The sequence below is a fragment of the Bos indicus genome, chromosome 3 (genome assembly GCF_029378745.1).
Source record: "Bos indicus isolate NIAB-ARS_2022 breed Sahiwal x Tharparkar chromosome 3, NIAB-ARS_B.indTharparkar_mat_pri_1.0, whole genome shotgun sequence".
Taxonomy (NCBI): domain Eukaryota; kingdom Metazoa; phylum Chordata; class Mammalia; order Artiodactyla; family Bovidae; genus Bos; species Bos indicus.
In genome coordinates, this window is record NC_091762.1 from 17,528,738 (window position 1) to 17,548,658 (window position 19,921).

A 19,921-nucleotide genomic window follows, 5' to 3' on the forward strand; every position below is an offset into this window, starting at 1 on the left:
CTCCAGCAGGTACCACCTAGTTCCTAAGACTTCATCATGAAAAGAATGTTGTGAAAGCACCTAATCCATCCCAAGACATTGCTGTTCCTCCCAGGATTCCTGAAGGGTGTCTGTTTCCTAATGGCGATCCTGGTTACTCCATTGTGCAATCTCAGAGGACTAGGCAGGAACAGCGGTCCTCATCTTGGTCCTCTGAGAGACTGAGAAAGAGATCAGGAGCAGGACTCCGTCTAAAGAAGTTCCTACCTCTTCAAACACTCAGGTTATGCCACTGATCTTTTTCTCAACTACATCATCCCAGTCAAGACAGAAACAGAACAGATGCTACACAGTCTTCTTTCAGGAAAGGGCACAACCTGTGAAATCTTCCTTCAGGCAGTGGAGAAGGAAGACCTCTGTTACTAGTAAAAAGATGTGGATTCTTCAAGTGCCTTCAAACTGACTCCTTCTAATTAGCAGTGATAACAGCTAGAAAGAAAGATAACAGCTAAGACCCAGGGCAGGGGTCTTAGCGAGAGAGACCTTAGTCTACACAATGTTATTCTTTATAAGAAATGGAGCATTTTTGACATTACTGATCAGTTATTTTGAGTAGTTATTCATAATTATTAGTTTTTCTACCCTTTATAGCTGATATAAATAATTTTTAAATTTATTTTTAATTGGAAGATAATTGCTTTACTATGTTCTGTGGGTTTCTACCATGCAACAATGTGGATCAGCTCTAAGTACACATATATCCCCCCCACCGTGAACCTCACTTCCACCCCAGTGCCCCCCATTCACCCCACTAGGCTGTCACAGAACACGAGGCTGAACTCCCTGAGCTATAAAACAACTTTCCATCATCATCTATTCTGCACAGGGCAATGCCTGTATTTCAGTGCTACTCTCTCAATTTGTACCACCCTCTCCTTCCCTCGGTGTGTTCACAAGTTCGTTTTCTACATCTGCATTTCTATTCCTGCCCTTGAAAGAGGTTCATCAGGGCTATTTTTGTAGATTCCATACATATGTGTTAATATACAATATTTGTTTTTCTCTTTCTGACTTACCTCACTCTGTGTAAAAGGCTCTAGATTTGTCTATCTCAGTTCAACTGACTCAGTTTGTTCTTTTTATTGGCTGAGTAGTATTTCATTGTATACATGTGCCACAACATCTTTATCCACTCATCTGTTGATTGACATCTAGGTTGCTTCCATGTCCTGGCTATTGTAAATAGTGCTGCAATGAACACTAGGGTACACATGACTTTTTTGAATCACAGTTTTCTCAGGGCATATGCTGGGCCATTTGGTAGTTTTACTCCTAGTTTTTTAGTGAATCTCCATACTGTTCTCCATAGTGGCTGTAACAATTTACTTTTTAAAAAAAGTTTTACTGTGTTCAGTTCAGTTGAATTCAGTCACTCAGTAGTGTCCGACTCTTTGTGACTCCACAAATTGCAGCACGCCAGACCACCCTGTCCATCACCAACTCCTGGAGTTCACTCAAACTCATGTCTATCGAGTCAGTGATGCCATCCAGCCATCTCATCCTCTGTCATCCCCTTCTCCTTCTGCCCCGAATCCCTCCCAGCATTAGAGTCTTTTCCAATGAGTCAACTCTTCGCATGAGGTGGCCAAAGTACTGGATTTTCAGAAGTGATATATCATTGTGGTTTTGATTTGCATTTCCCTGGTGATTAGTAGTGATATTAAACTCCTTTTCATGTCCCTGTGGTTACATATATATATATATATATATATATATATATATATATATATATGTCTTCTTTAAAGAAAGCTCTATCCAAGTCCCTTACCTATTTAAAATTAAGATTGTTAAATTTTTTTCTATTATGTTGTAGGAGCTTCTTACATACTTTGGAAATTAACCCCTTATCATATATATGGGGCTTATATTTCCTTAAGCTTTGTAACCAGGAAGAGTTAATTTTGAATTTATGCTAGATCAGCTTCTGTGTTTTTAACCCTCATCTTGCCACCCTTGTTATTGTAAGCATACATAATGGACTGCTTTTGAGAGATAACCTGAGCTGCCCACCTGTGAGGGACTGTAAGGAATCGAATCTAACATATTCCCCCACCTGAGGCTTGCCATACTAGGGGAAATTTGCAAGGATTGAGTAGTCTTTTACTTTGTTTCCTTACCTCCACCCCATTTCTGACCCATAAAAGAACCTGGCAACCAGGCCCCAGCAAGATGATTACTTTGAGGCACTAGCTTGTCATTGTCTCAGCCAGCGGGTTCCCTAACAAAGTCCCTTTCTAGTCTAGACGGGCTTCCCTCGTAGCTCAGTTGGTAAAGTATCTGCCTGCAATGCAGGAGACTCAGGTTTGATTCCTGGGTGAAAAATGAAATTTTTCATTTCATTTTTTTCCTTTTCCTGTCTAGACGCCTCATCTCAGATTCACTGCAGTGAGTGGAACAAGCTTGGACTTGGTAACAGACTATGTCACATGCCTTATATTAGACATTTTGTGTTTTCCATAGCAAAATTTTGAGGCAAGTATAGCTTTTGTCTCTAATTTATAACAGTGTTATTAAGCTGATCTTCAGAGTGGTTGGGAAACATTTAATGTCATAAAGTACTGGTGCCTATAGATGTCTCCATACCCAGGGCACTCAAGGTCCCCCATGGAAGGCTTAGTGCTTAGTATTAGCTGAAGGGTTGCTGTGTTTCAACAAATTATACTAATAAATTCCCGATGGGTTCTATGTCACCCTTAGTTTATTTGTTTAGAGAAAAATATCCATGGATTGAATGGCGGGGTCAATGACTCGTGGAGCTTCATTCCCTGAGTATACTAAGAATTCTGAAAACACACTAAATGGCATTAAAAAAAAAAAGGCCGGATAGAGTCAATTGAATTAACTGCTGTAGGGTAAAGTGGCAAAGAATATTTGGGGAGTATTAGTGGAAAAGCTTCTTAATGGATACAGCCTAGACATTGAGTCAATTTTGAAGATAATGAGGAGAGAGGAATTTGGGTTTCTAGTAGACTACAAGTTGCTCATGGTCATATGGCTGCAGAGACGAGATCAGTGTATACATCTGCAAAAGTAGAGCTTCAGTAAAGCATCTCAACTTGTGACCTTAAGGCCTGGAAAACTGAAGGATCAAGTTTTCCTGTCGAAATCCATGAATGGAGCCGTGTGAAAACACACCTGGCATGAGACCGCCAACACAAGAAACTAGAAAATTAGGAAAACAATATTGAGCTTTGTGGCCCCAAGTCATTTAATTGTCAATAAAAGGCTAGAGACCAGTGGGGCATGGTGTAAGGAAGGTGAGTTAAAAAAAAATGTGGGTAGTGGTTAAGATATGTGAGGTTAGTAAATCCTAGTCTTGACCATCAAGGGAAACAAAGCTGGGTGTTGGCAGGTGAAATGGAATAGGGAGGAAGTTTTACATAGCAGATTCTTGGGGGCTGGGGACAGGAAGAATCACCAAGTCTGACAATGGAGGAGCAACACTATTGTCAAAGAATTCCTCATATTTCCTAACTGGTGCATAACAATGGCACAGGGAGTATGTGACCAGGTCTCCAGTGAATCACTCTGCACTTCCTTATGAAGGATAAAGAAGTCCATGGACAAGGGAGATTTGTGATATCAGCATGAGTGTGGCAATTTATTTTTGAGATTGCAAGCATGTGGTATTTGGGGTGGGAAACAAGTGCATTGTGCCAGTCCTGGGATGTTCCCCCTGGGTGGAGCTGCCTGGTCCTTATAAAAGGAGTCTCCATCACAGTGCTGTCATTGTCCTGACGGTCATAGGTCTTCTTTGGAGCTTCTGGTGAGCACAACTCTTAGAGATCTTTATGGAACTTGGGTGGTAGGGTTTAATTTGGGGGTAGAAGTGGCTTTAGTTGAAGCAATTAGTGCTCTTAATGGGAAAAAGAAGATAATGAGGGTTTAGGGGTAAATTTTTGGTATTTGGTCATGAATGCGATCTTAAATGTGAGGAGAAAATGGAGTCAGAGGCACAGTCTTAACCTGAGAGAGAGTAGGGGGGATGAGATACTGTGCTACAGCACAGCACACATTAGTTCCAGATGCACCCTTCTCAGCATTTAGTCCCATTGAGTGCCTAGGTTGGGTCTCTGCATTTCTCTCAGAAGCCCACAGTCAGGTCAGTTTGGCCAGCAACCAAGACCTGATGGGAGAAATAAGTAGAGATTTGTTTGGGGATTGGCTACAAGTTTATTATCCAGATTCTTCTTCAGAGTATGTTTGTATTCATACAACACCTGTGTAGGTAATTTTGTTTTAGAAAGAGGTAAAGGAGAGACTAACCAGAAAAGACTGAAGATGTGAGGGCAAGAGATACTAAAAACAAAGGGTGAAGAAGCTATAAAAAACCATAAAGACTTTTTAGGAATCAAGAAGAGCCTTAGGGACGGGCGGGTTGTTGGCGCAGCTAAATGTTCTATCAATCAGACTCTCTGCTATGAGTACTGTTGTCTGTTTGTATTTCAGATTCCTTGAGACCCAGGAAGGATGTCTCAACAGCAGCATCCGCATCCACATCAGCATCAGCATCAGCATCACCATCAGCGCAAGGAGCCCTGCCATCCACCTCCAAAAGTGTGCCCACCCAAGTGCCATGAGCCTTGCCCACCTCATCCATGCCCACCTCCACTGGGCCAGAAGAAATGCCCTCCTGGGCCACCATGCCCACCATGCGAGCAGAAGTGTCCACCCAAGTGGAAGTAACAGACTCATGATCCAGGCTCTTCCATTGTCCTCCCTTTGACCATGGTGATGGACTGCATCTTCCTTAATCTTCCTCCTCAACCGACAGCTGACAGAGACAAGGCTTGCTTTCTGAAGCCAACACCACGTTGTTGGAAGAAGAGCAGCAGGATCATCGCTTGATCTCTCTTTGCCATGTGCCCGTCTGTAATCCGTGTTGTGATCTCTACCCCATGAGCAATTAGTGTGTCTATTCTTTTGCTTCTCCAATAAAGCATATTCATAGCCCATTATGTATTTCTTTCTTTGTTTTTTTTTTCTTTTCTTTTTTTTTTGCATATAGTGTTTTTCATCTCTTTTGTCAGCTACAAGTATTCTTCTGAGTGTTCCTTTTAATTCCCATTGGGTTATCAGAATTAGATTTTTCCATCATTGAGTTCAGCTTTGCCTGAAATATGTCTTTTGGACTGGATTTGTCAATGAATTCCTTCATTGGCTTCAGACTTGTTTCTATCTCTATCTTGAAGACCCTGAAAAGAGTTGAATTCTCTCAGTCTCAGATTCTTTATTTGTAAAACCAGTAGGCAAGAATCTATTCAACTCCTTGTACTCATAGAGATTAATATATTCACAAATGTTTCCTAATTATTAACACATGCCAGGAAATGTCTTATGTGCTAGGGACATGAGGATGGTGACTAAAGTCCTTTCTCCATCTAAACTCTTCAAGAGATTTTGCACACGCACACAGACACACACATGTGCACATACAAGGCAAATAATAGAGATGCGGGGGGAATGTTAGAGACAACTGTATAGAAAAGCTCTTCCAAAGTGTCTTTTAGGGCAAAGACCTGAGTGAAGAAAAGAGTGAGCCTTGAGTATCTGGGGTACACTGTACCAGTGAGAGGAGATGGCGAGTGCTGAGGCAGGGCAGAGTAACTGCAGGGAGAACAGTCATCAGAGAGACAATGTCTCCAAATGGGGTTGAAGACATTGGATCTGAAAGATGTATCAAAGATTTTGATAATTCATTCACAGTTTTCCAGCCATACTATGCTGAAGTTCAAAGTCCCAACTTTGTATGTAATTCTCTACCATCACATTTATTTTCTTTTACCTGAAAGTACATATGATCCTGTAAAGATAGTTTTTAAAAATGGTTAAAAGGACTAAGGAATATATGTATACACATAGCTGAGCACCAAAGAATTGATGCTTTTGAACTGTGGTGCTGGAGAAGACTCTTGCAACCCCTTGGACTGCAAGGACATCCAAGCAGTCCATCCTAAATGAGACCAGTCCTGGGTGTTCATTGGAAGGACTGATGCTGAGGCTGAAACTCCAATACTTTGGCCACCTCATGCGAAGAGTTGACTCACTGGACAAGACTCTGATGCTGGGAGGGATTGGGGCAGGAGGAAAAGGGGATGACAGAGGATGATATGGCTGCATGGCATCACCAACATGATGGACATGAATTTGGGTGAACTTGGGGAGTTGGTGATAAACAGGGAGGCCTGGCGTGCTGCGATTCATGGGGTCTCAAAGAGTCAGACACGACTGAGTGACTGAACTGAACTAAACTGATGGCTGATTCACGTTGAGGTTTGACAGAAAACAGCAAAATCCTGTAAAGCAAGTCTTCTTCAATAAAAATTAAATTAATATAAAAAATTAATCCTTTTGCAAAGCAAAACTACATTTTGTGAGAGTGATGATATGAAAGGTAGGTCTATTATTAACAGTGTTCCCATCTTATAGGGAAGTTGACTCCATTAAATTCTATCATGTTATAGTAACAAAATACATAAAGAATTTTATTGTTGTGCTTCCAACACTATAAAGCACTGATTTTATTTTTAAGGGGGTGACTTTGTACTCTTGGATAGGGCTCTGGCCTAATATTATTGACATGATATCGTCCTCAATTTTGTCTTGAAGAAAATAAGAAAAAGGAAAAGAAAAAATAAAATTTTGTTTGATTTCAGGAGAACACGGCCAACATATTCAGAAAGTCCATAAAGCTTTGCTGTATGAAGTGGGTAATCATAGACTGATCTCTTTATTGTCAAGAATCATGAAGTTAAGAAAAAGAATACTACCAACTCTTCAAAAGAAGCAAGTTTCCTTATTATTTGCGTCTCATACCTTCTCCACTAGAAGTGACCACAATCATGACTCCTAATAATCACTTTCTTGCTTTTTGTTTATTGTTTTTAAGCATCAGCATAGGAATATCTCTAAAAATTATAGTTAAGTTACTAGCTTTTTCACTACATAAATGGAATTATACTGTATACCGTATCTTTGTCTCTCATCCTTCAGTTGACACTATGTAGCTTTGGCCTATCCACTAGTGAAGTTTAGTATGTCATTGTGTGACTATACAGCACTTCATTTCTCTCCTTGTTGTACTGTTGGTTGACCTCAAAGTTGTTTCCTTTGTGGAGCTGTTAGGAACACTAGGACGTTTTCCTCATGTCTGTTAGTGCACATGTTCACACATTTCTCTAGGCGATGTTCCCGAAGTATCTCACTTCTACTTTTACAGATGATGCCAAACTGTTTTCCAAAGCACTGGCAACAATTCCAGACTCTTCCCAGAGGTGTTGTGTATTTGCTGCTTGTCCTGTGTCTTAATTAAATTAGTTTGTCATTTCCAGACTTTTGAAGGCTGTACCCATCAGGTTTGCATTTTGAATACTCTTTATTTAATGTTAGTGACTTTCAGAAGTTCTAAAAATAACTTTGTTGGCCATATGAAGGCATTTTCTTTGTAAAGTGACTGTTGTCCAGTTTTCTATTCTGTGTCTGTTTATGACTGACTTTATGAGTTATTTACATATTTTGGATACTGATTTTTAATAACAGTTAGGCTAACACATGGCAGCTAAGATTTTCTCCTGTTTTCCTCCAGAAATTGTAGAATCTTAGATCTTATGTTGTAGTCTATGGTACAATTTGAGTTAATATTTATATGGTGTTAGCTAAAGGCCAAGCTTCAATTATTTCTGTATCAGTATCCAACAGTTTGAGTATCATTTATTGACAAGGTTATTTTTCATCTGTTGAATTACCGAGACACCCTTGTTGAAAATCAGTTGACCATGTATGGTGTGGATCTATGTCTGGATGTTCTATTATTGCATTGATCTCTGTGTCTTATGGGATAGCATCCTCTCTTAATTAGTGCAGCTCTATCATGCAGTCCTACAATTCATTCAGCAATTTTGATTTATCTTTAATTTATAGTTGAGAATTGCATAGATATAAAATTTGAGACCGTTAGGCCACCAGCATAGTATGACTGTCAAACTATGAATAAATAATGAAAATCATTATTAAATCTTTGGATCCCAACCTCTCTGACCCCATTTGGAGGCAGTGTCTCCTTGATCACTGTCCTTTCTGTGGTTAATTTCCTCTGCCTTAGCACTTGCCCTCACCTCTCATGGTACAATGTAAACCAGATACACTCAAAGCTCACTCATTTCATCACTCATGTCATTGCCCCAAAAGCCACTTTGGAAGACCTCTTCTCCAAATTTTCTCTAACATATACACACACAGGACTATTATTTGTCTTCTTCATATGTGTGTGTGTGTGTGTGTAAAATGCCCTCAAGAATTTAGATGGACAAGGACATTGGTCACCATTATCATGTCCTTAACATATGGGTCTGGCAGGTATCAATAATTAAGAAACATTTGTGAATATATTAATTTCTATGAGTACACTGAGTCGAATACATTCTCTCCTCATTTTCTCAGGTTAGGAAACTGAGGCTGAGAGAATTCAGTTCTTTTCAGGGTCCTATAAGGAAGAGAGATAGACACGTTTGAAACCAGTGAAAGAATTCCTTGATGGATCCAATCCAAAACATATTTCAGGCAAAGCTGAACTCAAATCAAGGAAAAGTCTAACTCCGAAAATCCAATGGGAGTAAAAGGAACACAGAGAAGAATACTTGTTGTTGACAGGAGACATTAAAAACACAAAGTGCAAAAGAAAAATGTAAGAAGAAATGTGCACTCACTAGGACACAGGCTTTATTGGAGAATCAAAGAATAGACACACTAAGTGCTCACAGGGTAGAGATCACATCGCGGATTACAGACGGGCACATGGCAAAAGGCGATCAGGTGATGATCCTGCTGCTCTTTATTCAACAAGGTGGTGTCAGCTTCAGGAAGCAAGCCTTTTCTCTGTCAGCTGTCGGTTGAGGAGGGAGGTTAAGGAAGACGAAATCCGTCACCATGGCCGAAGGGAGGACAACGGGAGAGCCTGGATCTTGTTGTTTCTTGGTCCAGATGAAATCTGGTGCTGTTACTTCCACTTGGGTGGACACTTCTGCTCACATGGTGGGCATGGTGGCCTAGGAGGGCATTTCTGCTGGCTCACTGGAGGTGGGCATGGATGAGGTGGGCAAGGCTCATGGCACTTGGGTGGGCACACTATTGGAGGTGGATGGCAGGGCTCCTTGCACTGATGGTGATGCTGATGCTGATGCTTTTGCGGATGCGGATGTGGATGCGGATGCGGATGTGGATGCGGATGCGGATGGTGAGACATACTTCCCTGGGTCTCAAGGAATCTGAAATACAAACAGCATTGTTCTTAACAGAAAGTCCTCTTCTTCCATTAATAGGGAGCCCTCTTCTACCACTTTCCAAAGAAAAAATTACTTGCACAAATGTTGTGTGAATACAAGCACACTCTGAAGAAGAATAATCAGGATGTGAAACTTCTAGCCAATCTCAAAAACATCTCTACTAATTTCTCCCTTGAGGTTCTGGTTGCTGGTCTAACTGACTTGACTGTTGGCTTCCAAGGAGAAACGCAAAGGCACACATGCAGCACTCAGTGGAACTGCAGGCTGAGAAGACTTCATTTGCAATGAATGCAGGGTGCACTGAAACACGGCATCTCATCTCCCTGACTCTCCCTAGGTTAAGATTGTGCCGCTGACTCCATTCCTCTCGTCTCCTTTAAGAGCACATTTAAGATGTCAAGAACAAGATTAAAACTACCCCTAAATTCTCATTATCTTCTTATTCCCATAGAGAGCACTAATTTGTTAAAATACAGCCACTTCTACCCTAAGATTATACCCTACCACACAAGTGCTAAAAACATCTAAAACTGTACTCACCAGAGGCTCCAAATAAGACCTATGACTGAGTAGCACAAAGATAGCAGTATGGTGGTAGAGACTCCTTTTATAAGGACCAGGCAGCTCCACCCAGAGGGAATATCCCAGATCTGGCATGATGCACTTGTTTCCCACCCCAAATACCATGTGCTTGCAATCTCAAAAATAAATTGTCACACTCATGCTGATATCACAAAGCTCCATTGCCATGGACTTCCTCACCCTTCACTGAGGCAGTGCAGAGTGAGTCACTCAATACATTGTCTCAAAGCCCCAGTGCCAATATCATGCACCAGTTAGGAAATATGAGGAATTCCTTGACAATGGTACTGCTCCTCCATGGTTAAGATTGTGCTTGCCACATTCCCCAGCTCCCTACGCATCTGGTATGGAAAACTTACTACCCCATTCCATTTCAGCTTCAGCACCCAGCTTTGTCTCCCTCAGTGGTCATGACTAGGGTTTACTAAACACACATATCTTAACCCCCACCCACAGTTTTTCTAAATTCCCCTTATACCACATTCTACTGATCTCTGGGCTTTTCTTGACAATTAAATGACTTAACCATGGGCACAAAGTCTATCATGATTTTCCAGTACTAGCAGTCTCATTTCAGCTGTGTTTTCACATGGCTCCAAAATGGACTTGAACAGGACAACATGATCCCTCAGGTTTCTTAGCCATAAGCTCATGGAATAGGATCCCTTCTTGAAATTCTACTTTTTCTGCCACACGACCATGAGTCATTGTGGTCTAGGGTTGTATGATGCTGTTCAGTTGCTCATTCATGTCCAACTCTTTTCAACCCTGTGGACTGCAGCATGCCAGACTTCCTTGTCCTTCACTATCTCCCAGAGTTTGCTCAAACTCATTTCCATTGACACCATCCGACCATCTCATCTTCTGTCGTCCCTTCTCCTCCTGCCTTCAATCTTTCCCAACATCCCAACAAGGTTTTTTCCAATGAGTTGGCTCTTCACATCAGGAGGCCAAGATTTTGGAGTCTGAGCTTCAATATCAGTCCTTCTAAAGAATATTCAGAGTTGATTTCCTTTAGGATTGACTGGTTTGCTCTCCTTGGTGTCCAAGGGGCTCTCATGTGTCTTCTCCAGCACCACAGTTCAAAAGCCTCAGTTCTTCAGTGCTCAGCCTTCTTTATGGTCCAACTCTGACATCCATACGTGACCACTGGAAAAACCAGAACTTTGAGTATAAGGACCTTTGTCAGCAAAGTGATGTCTCTGCTTTTTGATACACTGTCTAGGTTTGGTATACTTTTCTTCCCATGAGCAAGCATCTTTTAATTTCATGACTGCAGTCTCAGTCCTCAGTGATTTTAGAGCCCAAGAAAATAAAGTCTGTCACTGTTTTCATTTTTTCCCCCATCTGTTTCCCTGAAGTTATTTGATCGAATGCTATGAACTTAGTTTTTTGAATTTGAAGTTTGAAGTTTGAAGCCAACTTTTTCACTCTCCTCATTCACTTTCATCAAGAGGATCTTTAGTTCATCTTTGCTTTCTGCCCTAAGGGTGGCATCATCTTCATACTTGAGGTTATTGATGTTTCTCCCGGCGATCTTGATTCCAGCTTGTGCTTCATCCAGCCCAGCATTTTGCATGATGTACTCTGCATATAATTTAAGTATGCGGGATGACAATATACTGCCTTTGCTTACTCCTTTCCCTGTTTTGAACCAGTTCATTTTTCCATGTCCAGTTCTTAGTGTTGCTTGTTGTTCTGCTGCTTTCGGTCTACTAGAAACCAAATTCCTCTCATCTCATTATCTTCAAAATTCTCTCAATATCTGGACTGTATCCATTTAGAAGCTTTTCCACTAGTACCCCCCAAATATCTTGTGCTAATTTACACTACAGCCGTTAATTCAGTTAACTCTATCAGGCCCTTTTTTGAAATGACATTTGGTGTGTTTTCAGACTTTCTTAGTACACCCAGGGAATGAAGCTCCATCAATCATTCATTCCAGCATTCAATCATTGGCTATTTTTCCCTAAATAAATAAATGATGGATGACATAGAATCCATTCATAATTTATTAGTATAATTTGTTGAACCACAGTATAATAATAATAAATAAACCATACCTTTACTTGATATATTAATAATAATAATAAGTAAGCATAATAATCATAAGTAAATAACACTTCAGCTAATAATTTGCACTCTGCTTTCCAGGGAAAGCTTGAGTCCTGGGCTATGCAGACATCCATGCACACCAGTACTGTGTGACATTAAATATTTCCCAACCTCCCTGAAGACCAGTTTATTTACATAGTTGTAATTAGAGATAAAAACTATACCTGCCTCAAAATTTTGCTATCAAAACAACAAAATGCCTAATATAAGGCACATTACATGATCGGTCCTATGGAAATATGAGGCTTCCCTGGTGGCTCAGATGGTAAAGCGTCTGTCTACAATGCGGGAGACCAGGGTTCGATCCCTGGGTTGGGAAGATCCCCTGGAGAAGGAAATGGCAATCCACTCCAGGACTATTGCCTGGAAAATCCCATGGACAGAGGAGCCTGGTAGGCTACAGCCCATGGGGTCGCAAAGAGTCGGACACGACTGAGCGACTTAAAAAAAAAAAAAAATCTGATAAGGGGTTAATTTCCAAAATATATAAGAAACTTATACAACATAATAGCAAAAAGGTTAGGAGCCTTTATTTCAAATATGCAAGGGACTTGAATAGAGCTCTGTTTACAGAAGACATATTGAAAAGGAGTCTAATATCACTACTGATCATCCAGGATATGAAAATCAAACACACAATGACATATCACTTCACACCTGTTAGGATGATTGTGATCAGAAAAACAAGAAATCCTAGTCAAAGTTGGTGAGTTTGTGTAGAAAATAAGGATACTTTTACCTGTTAGTGCAATGGTAAATGGTTCAACCATGATGAAAAATATGAAAGTTACTCAAAAGTTAAAAAATAGAAACCAGAACTACCATATGTATTCCCCATTCACATTAGTGTATTTAACCAAGTTAATTTAAATCAGGGTCGCCAAGACATATTAGCACTTTCAAGTTCACTGCAGCAGTACCCACAATAGCGAAGACGTGTTAACATCCTAAATGTCCATCAACAGATGAATAGATAAATAAACTGTAGTATACACATACAGTGGATTATTATTCGTCCTTAAAAAGAAGGAAATCCTGTCATGAGACAACATGGATCAACCTGGAAGACATTATGCCAAGAGAAGTAAGCCAGACCCAGGAGGACAAATGCTGCATGAATCCCCTTATATGAGGTATTGAAACAGTCAAACTCGTGGAAGTAAAAGGGCACATGGGCACATGCCCTGAGTAAACTGTGCTTCAACAGACAAATGCACCCCAGTGTTCATTGCATACAGCCGCTATGGAGAACGGCATGGAGATCCTTAAAAAATTAGGAATAAAACTACAATATGGCCCAGCAATCCCTGGGGATACTTCTCTGGGCATATGCCCTGAGAAAATTGTAATTCAAAAAGGCACATGTACTCCAGTGTTCATTGCATCACTGTTTCCAATAGCCTGGACATGCAAGCAGCCTAGATGTCAGTCAACGAATGAATGGGTAAAGAAATTGTTGTACATAAATACAATGGAATGTCACTCAGCCATAGAAAGGAGCAGATAGGAGTTCAGTTTAACTGAGGTGGACAGATCTAAAGCCCGTTATAAAGAGTGAATCAGACAGAAAGAGAAAAACAAATATCACATTTTAACACATATATATGAAATCTAGAAAAATGGTGCTAATGAAATTATTTGCAGAGCAGGAATAGAAATGCAGATGTAGAGTACAGGGCTTCCAAACACAGAAAGAGAAAGAGAGGGTGGGATGAATTGCAAGCGTAGCATTGAAATATATGCATTGCCATGTGTAAAAGAGATGGCTAAAGGAAGGTTGCTGAATAGCACAGGGAGCTCAGCCTTGTGCTCTGTGATCATCTAGAGGGATGGGGTGGGGGGCCATGGGGTAAAAGTGAGGCTCAAGGTAGAGGGGCTATATGTGTACTTAAAGCTGATCCACATCTTTGTAGGCAGAAAGCAACACAACATTGTGGAGCAGTTATCCTCCAATTAAAAATAAATTTCAAAAGAAGGAATGTGAGCTCTAAAAGACAGCAAAACTAATACGAATTATGAATAACTGCTCACAATAACTAAATAATGTGAACCGTGCCCCCAAATGTGATTAAAATAGATTATTTAGTGTGAGGGCCCCCTCCCTAAGACCCTTGCCCAGCTCTCCTCTGTCTTCAAGCTGACATCACTACTAATTCAAAGGCTTCAGTCTGAAGGCAATTTCAGAATCCACACCTTCTTACTAGTAAGAAAGGTCCTCCCACTGCCTGAGGGAATATTTCATGCCTTGTGCTCTCTCCTGAAAGAAGGCAGTGTGGTGTCTGCAATATTTCTTGATTGGGTTGGTGTGCTACAGGAAAAAAAAATCAGTGACATAACCTGGGCATTTGAAAAGGTAGGAACTTCTTTAGATTGAGCCCTGGTCCTGATCGCTTTCTCAGTATCTCAGAGAACCAAAATGAAGACAGATGTTCCTCTGAGATTCCACAGTGGAGTAACCAAGATCACTGTTAGGAAACAGACATCCTTCAGGGATCTCAGAAGGAACAGGGATGTCTTGGGATGGGTCAGTTATTTTCCACGACATTTTTTTTTTCATGTTGAAGTGTTAGGAACTAGGTGGGGCCTGCTGGAGCAAGAGAATGATCTAAGGAACATGTGACTTAGAACAATTCTACCAACATAATTTTAAACTTGCTCTTCTTGCCTCATGAATTAATAATGGATTCCAAAGCTACTTTTTACCAATAAATTTTATGGGTTGTCACTTAGGTTTGATAAATGAAGGGGAATCAGGCTCTCTTTAAAAAAAAAAAAAGAGTGCTTAATGAGGTTACTGATGTGGAAAGAGGGATAATTAATTCCTGATACACAGAGAAAATGACTAAAAGACAGGTGACTCTCACTTTTTTCAAATAACGAATCATTGAAGCATCTGTAGCAAATTAAATCTCTGAAAACCATGTAACAGCTACATGAGGGCTTGCTAGATTTTACTTAGAAACCAGTAATAGTGGTTATCTAGGAGAGAAGTTGACTGTCTGGGGGATGAGTAGAAGAGAGACCAAATAAGACATGAGGCAAAGAAGACATCATCCGCACATACACATGCTCGGAGGGGAAGGAGCGATGCCATGGGAAAATATTTTTGGAACCTACAGTTTTACATGGAGCCAAACTATTCATCAAATATGAATAAAGTAAAATCCATTTGTTCCTTTTCCAGGAAATCTTCCCAACCCAGAGATCAAGCCAAGGTCGAACCTCTTTCTACATATTAGCCTCCTGAAAACAATTGAATTCTCTCAGCCTCAGTTTCCCTATTTGTAAAAAAGTGGAAAAGAATGTATTCAACTCAGTGTACTGATAAAAATTAACATATTCACGAATGTTTCCTAATTATTAACGCATGCCCTGCAGTATCTTACATGCTGTTAACTGTTAACATGAGTATGGTGACCAAAGTTCTTGTCTGTGTAAATTCTTGAGTGAATTTCACACACACACGCACACACAATCCAGCTTGTTATTCTTCCCACCTGTGGTTTCCCATGATGTACTCTGCATATACATTAAATATGTAGGATAACAATAATACTCCCTCGTCACACTCCTTTCCCAATTTTGAACCAGTCAGCTATTTCATGTCCAGTTCTGACTGTTGCTCTTGACCTGCGTGCAGTGTGTCAGGAGACAGGTAAGGTGGTCTGGTACTCCTGCCTCATTGAGAAGTTTCTGTAGTTTGTTGTGATCCACACAATCAAAGGTTTTGGCATAGTGAGGGAAGCAGAAGTACATATTTTTCTGGAATTCCCTTGATTTCTCCACGATCCAGTGATGGTTGGCGGTTTGATCTCTGGTTCCTCTGCCTTTTTAAAACACAGATTGTACATCTGGAAGTTCTGGGTTCACATATTGCTGAAGCCTAGCTTGAAGGATTTTAAACCTAACCTGCTTGCACGTGAAATGAGAGTAATTGTAACATAGTATAAACATGATTTGGCATCACCCTTCTTTGTGGTTGGAATGAATGATGACCTTTCCCTGTGCTGTGGCCACTGATGATGTTTCCAAATTTACTGACATATTAGGGCAGTGTTTTAACAGCACTATCTTTCAGGATTGGGTCACCACCACTATCTCGTTTGTAATAATGCTTCCTAGGGCCCACTTGACTTCACACCCCAGAAGGTCCAACTCTGAGTGAGTGATCACACCACTGTGGTTATTTGCATCATTAAGACTCCTTTTTTTTTTGTATACTTTTTATGTATATTCTTGTCACTTTTTCTTAATCTCTTCTGCTTCTGTTAGGGCCTTATTGTTTCTTCCCTTTGTCCTGCTCATCCTTGCATGAATAGTCCCCTGGATATCTCCAATTATCTTGAAGACATCTCTATTCTTTCCCATTCTATTGTTTTCCTCTATTACTTTGCACTCTTCATTTTAAAAGGCTTTCTTATTTCCCCTTGCTCTTCTCTGGAACTCTGCTTTCCCTTTCTCCCTTGCCTTACTCTTCTCATATTTCCTCACCTATTTGTAAAGCCTCCTCAGACAACCACTTTGCTTCTTGCATTTCTTTTTCTTTGGAATGGTTTTGGTCACTACCTCCTATATAGTGTTACAAACTTCTGTCCATAGTTACTCAGGCACTCTGTCTATCATATCTCATCCCTTGAATCTATTCATCCTCTCCAGTGTATAATCATAAGGGATCCACTTGCACCAAGTTCGTCTCAACCCCCTCCTTGATCAGGGGAACCTCTACACTACTGAGCCGATCACTGTCTGCAGTGGTGCTAAGACGACGGGAGACTCTGAGAGATGAGAGCCACAGCAGCTTGGCAGCCCCTCGTCCCCTGACCACCTCACTTACTTCTAGCCACAGCTTCCACACCAGTGCCATTTCAAGGGACATAGACCCAGCAGCCAAGTTCTTTGGAGCTGGGGCTCCCACAGTAGGGGTGGCTGGCTTCAGAGCTGGAATGGGGACTGTGTTTGGGAGACTCATCATTGGCTATGACAGGAGCCCTTCTCTGAAGCAGCTGCTCTTCTCCTAGGCCATCTTGGGCTTTGCCCTCCCGGAGGCCATGGGGCTCTTTTGCCTGCTGGCAGCCTTTCTCCTCCTCTTCGCCATGTGAGGGAGCCGTATCCACCTCCCATAGTTCTTTTTCCCGTGTCTCCTCTGCCCTGGGTGTTCCTTTTCCTGTACCTCCCCAGGCAGTCTGGGGAAAGTGGTTGGCTCAGGGCTTGACAGAAAGAAGACAAATAAATACTGTATTAATAAGAAAAAAAAAAAGATAAAAACTGTGCACCAAATTCCTCTATAAGAAGTATGGAGAGGGTTCCACTAACCACTGAACAATTCTTGACCACTAGGTGGATATTCTACAATTCAACTTAATTCTGATACTCTTTATTTGAAGATAGTATCAGATTCCATGGGTTAACAGTTCAGTCCTAATAACCACGATGGTGTGATCACTCACTCAGAGTTGGACCTTCTGGGGTGTGAAGTCAAGTGGGCCCTAGGAAGCATTATTACAAATGAAGATAGTGGTGGTGACCCAATCCTAAAAGATAGTGCTGTTAAAACACTGCCCTAATACGTCAGTAAATTTGGAAACATCAGCAGTGGCCACAGCACAGGGAAAGGTCATCATTCATTCCAACCACAAAGAAGGGTGATGCCAAATCATGTTTATACTATGTTACAATTACTCTCATTTCACGTGCAAGCAGGTTAGGTTTAAAATCCTTCAAGCTAGGCTTCAGCGATATGTGAACCCAGAACTTCCAGATGTACAATCTGTGTTTTAAAAAGGCAGAGGAACCAGAGATCAAACTGCCAACCATCACTGGATCATGGAGAAATCAAGGGAATTCCAGAAAAATATGTACTTCTGCTTCCCTCACTATGCCAAAACCTTTGATTGTGTGGATCACAACAAACTACAGAAACTTCTTAATGAGGCAGGAGTACCAGACCACCTTACCTGTCTCCTGACACACTGCACGCAGGTCAAGAGCAACAGTCAGAACTGGACATGAAACAGCTGACTGGTTCAAAATTGGGAAAGGAGTATGACGAGGGAGTATTATTGTTATCCTACATATTTAATGTATATGCAGAGTACATCATGGGAAACCACAGGTGGGAAGAATAACAAGCTGGATTGTGTGTGCGTGTGTGTGTGAAATTCACTCAAGAATTTACACAGACAAGAACTTTGGTCACCATACTCATGTTAACAGTTAACAGCATGTAAGATACTGCGGGCATGCGTTAATAATTAGGAAACATTCGTGAATATGTTAATTTTTATCAGTACACTGATTTGAATACATTCTTTTCCACTTTTTTACAAATAGGGAAACTGAGGCTGAGAGAATTCAATTGTTTTCAGGAGGCTAATATGTAGAAAGAGGTTCGACCTTGGCTTGATCTCTGGGTTGGGAAGATTTCCTGGAAAAGGAACAAATGGATTTTACTTTATTCATATTTGATGAATAGTTTGGCTCCATGTAAAACTGTAGGTTCCAAAAATATTTTCCCATGGCATCGCTCCTTCCCCTCCGAGCATGTGTATGTGCAGATGATGTCCTCTTTGCCTCATGTCTTATTTGGTCTCTCTTCTACTCATCCCCCAGACAGTCAACTTCTCTCCTAGATAACCACTATTACTGGTTTCTAAGTAAAATCTAGCAAGCCCTCATGTAGCTGTTACATGGTTTTCAGAGATTTAATTTGCTACAGATGCTTCAATGATCCATTATTTGAAAAAAGTGAGTCACCTGTCTTTTAGTCATTTTCTCTGTGTATCAGGAATTAATTATCCCTCTTTCCACATCAGTAACCTCCTTAAGCACTCTTTTTTTTTTTTTTTAAAGAAAGCCTGATCCTCCTTCATTTATCAAATCTAAGTGACAACCCATAAAATTTATTGGTAAAAAGCAGCTTTGGAATCCATTATTAATTCATGAGGCAAGAAGAGCAAGTTTAAAATTATGTTGGTAGAATTGTTCTAAGTCACATGTTCCTTAGAGCATTCTCTTGCTCCAGCAGGCCCCACCTAGTTCCTAACACTTCAACATGAAAAAAAAAATGTCGTGGAAAATAACTGACCCATCCCAAGACATCCCTGTTCCTTCTGAGATCCCTGAAGGATGTCTGTTTCCTAACAGTGATCTTGGTTACTCCACTGTGGAATCTCAGAGGAACATCTGTCCTCATTTTGGTTCTCTGAGGTACTGAGAAAGCGATCAGGACCAGGGCTCAATCTAAAGAAGTTCCTACCTTTTCAAATGCCCAGGTTATGTCACTGATTTTTTTTTTCCTGTAGCACACCAACCCAATCAAGAAATATTGCAGACACCACACTGCCTTCTTTCAGGAGAGAGCACAAGGCATGAAATATTCCCTCAGGCAGTGGGAGGACCTTTCTTACTAGTAAGAAGGTGTGGATTCTGAAATTGCCTTCAGACTGAAGCCTTTGAATTAGTAGTGATGTCAGCTTGAAGACAGAGGAGAGCTGGGCAAGGGTCTTAGGGAGGGGGCCCTCACACTAAATAATCTATTTTAATCACATTTGGGGGCACGGTTCACATTATTTAGTTATTGTGAGCAGTTATTCATAATTCGTATTAGTTTTGCTGTCTTTTAGAGCTCACATTCCTTCTTTTGAAATTTATTTTTAATTGGAGGATAACTGCTCCACAATGTTGTGTTGCTTTCTGCCTACAAAGATGTGGATCAGCTTTAAGTACACATATAGCCCCTCTACCTTGAGCCTCACTTTTACCCCATGGTCCTCCATCCCATCCCTCTAGATGATCACAGAGCACAAGGCTGAGCTCCCTGTGCTATTCAGCAACCTTTCTTTAGCCATCTCTTTTACACATGGCAATGCATATATTTCAATGCTACGCTTGCAATTCATCCCACC

At 40.8% G+C, this 19,921-nt stretch overlaps 1 pseudogene; it reads left to right on the plus strand.

Annotated features, from left to right (window-relative positions):
- The first annotated feature begins 9,120 nt into the window (after positions 1–9,120).
- Positions 9,121–17,274, plus strand: LOC109556737 (ATP synthase F(0) complex subunit C2, mitochondrial pseudogene; annotated as a pseudogene).
- Positions 17,275–19,921: the final 2,647 nt, after the last annotated feature.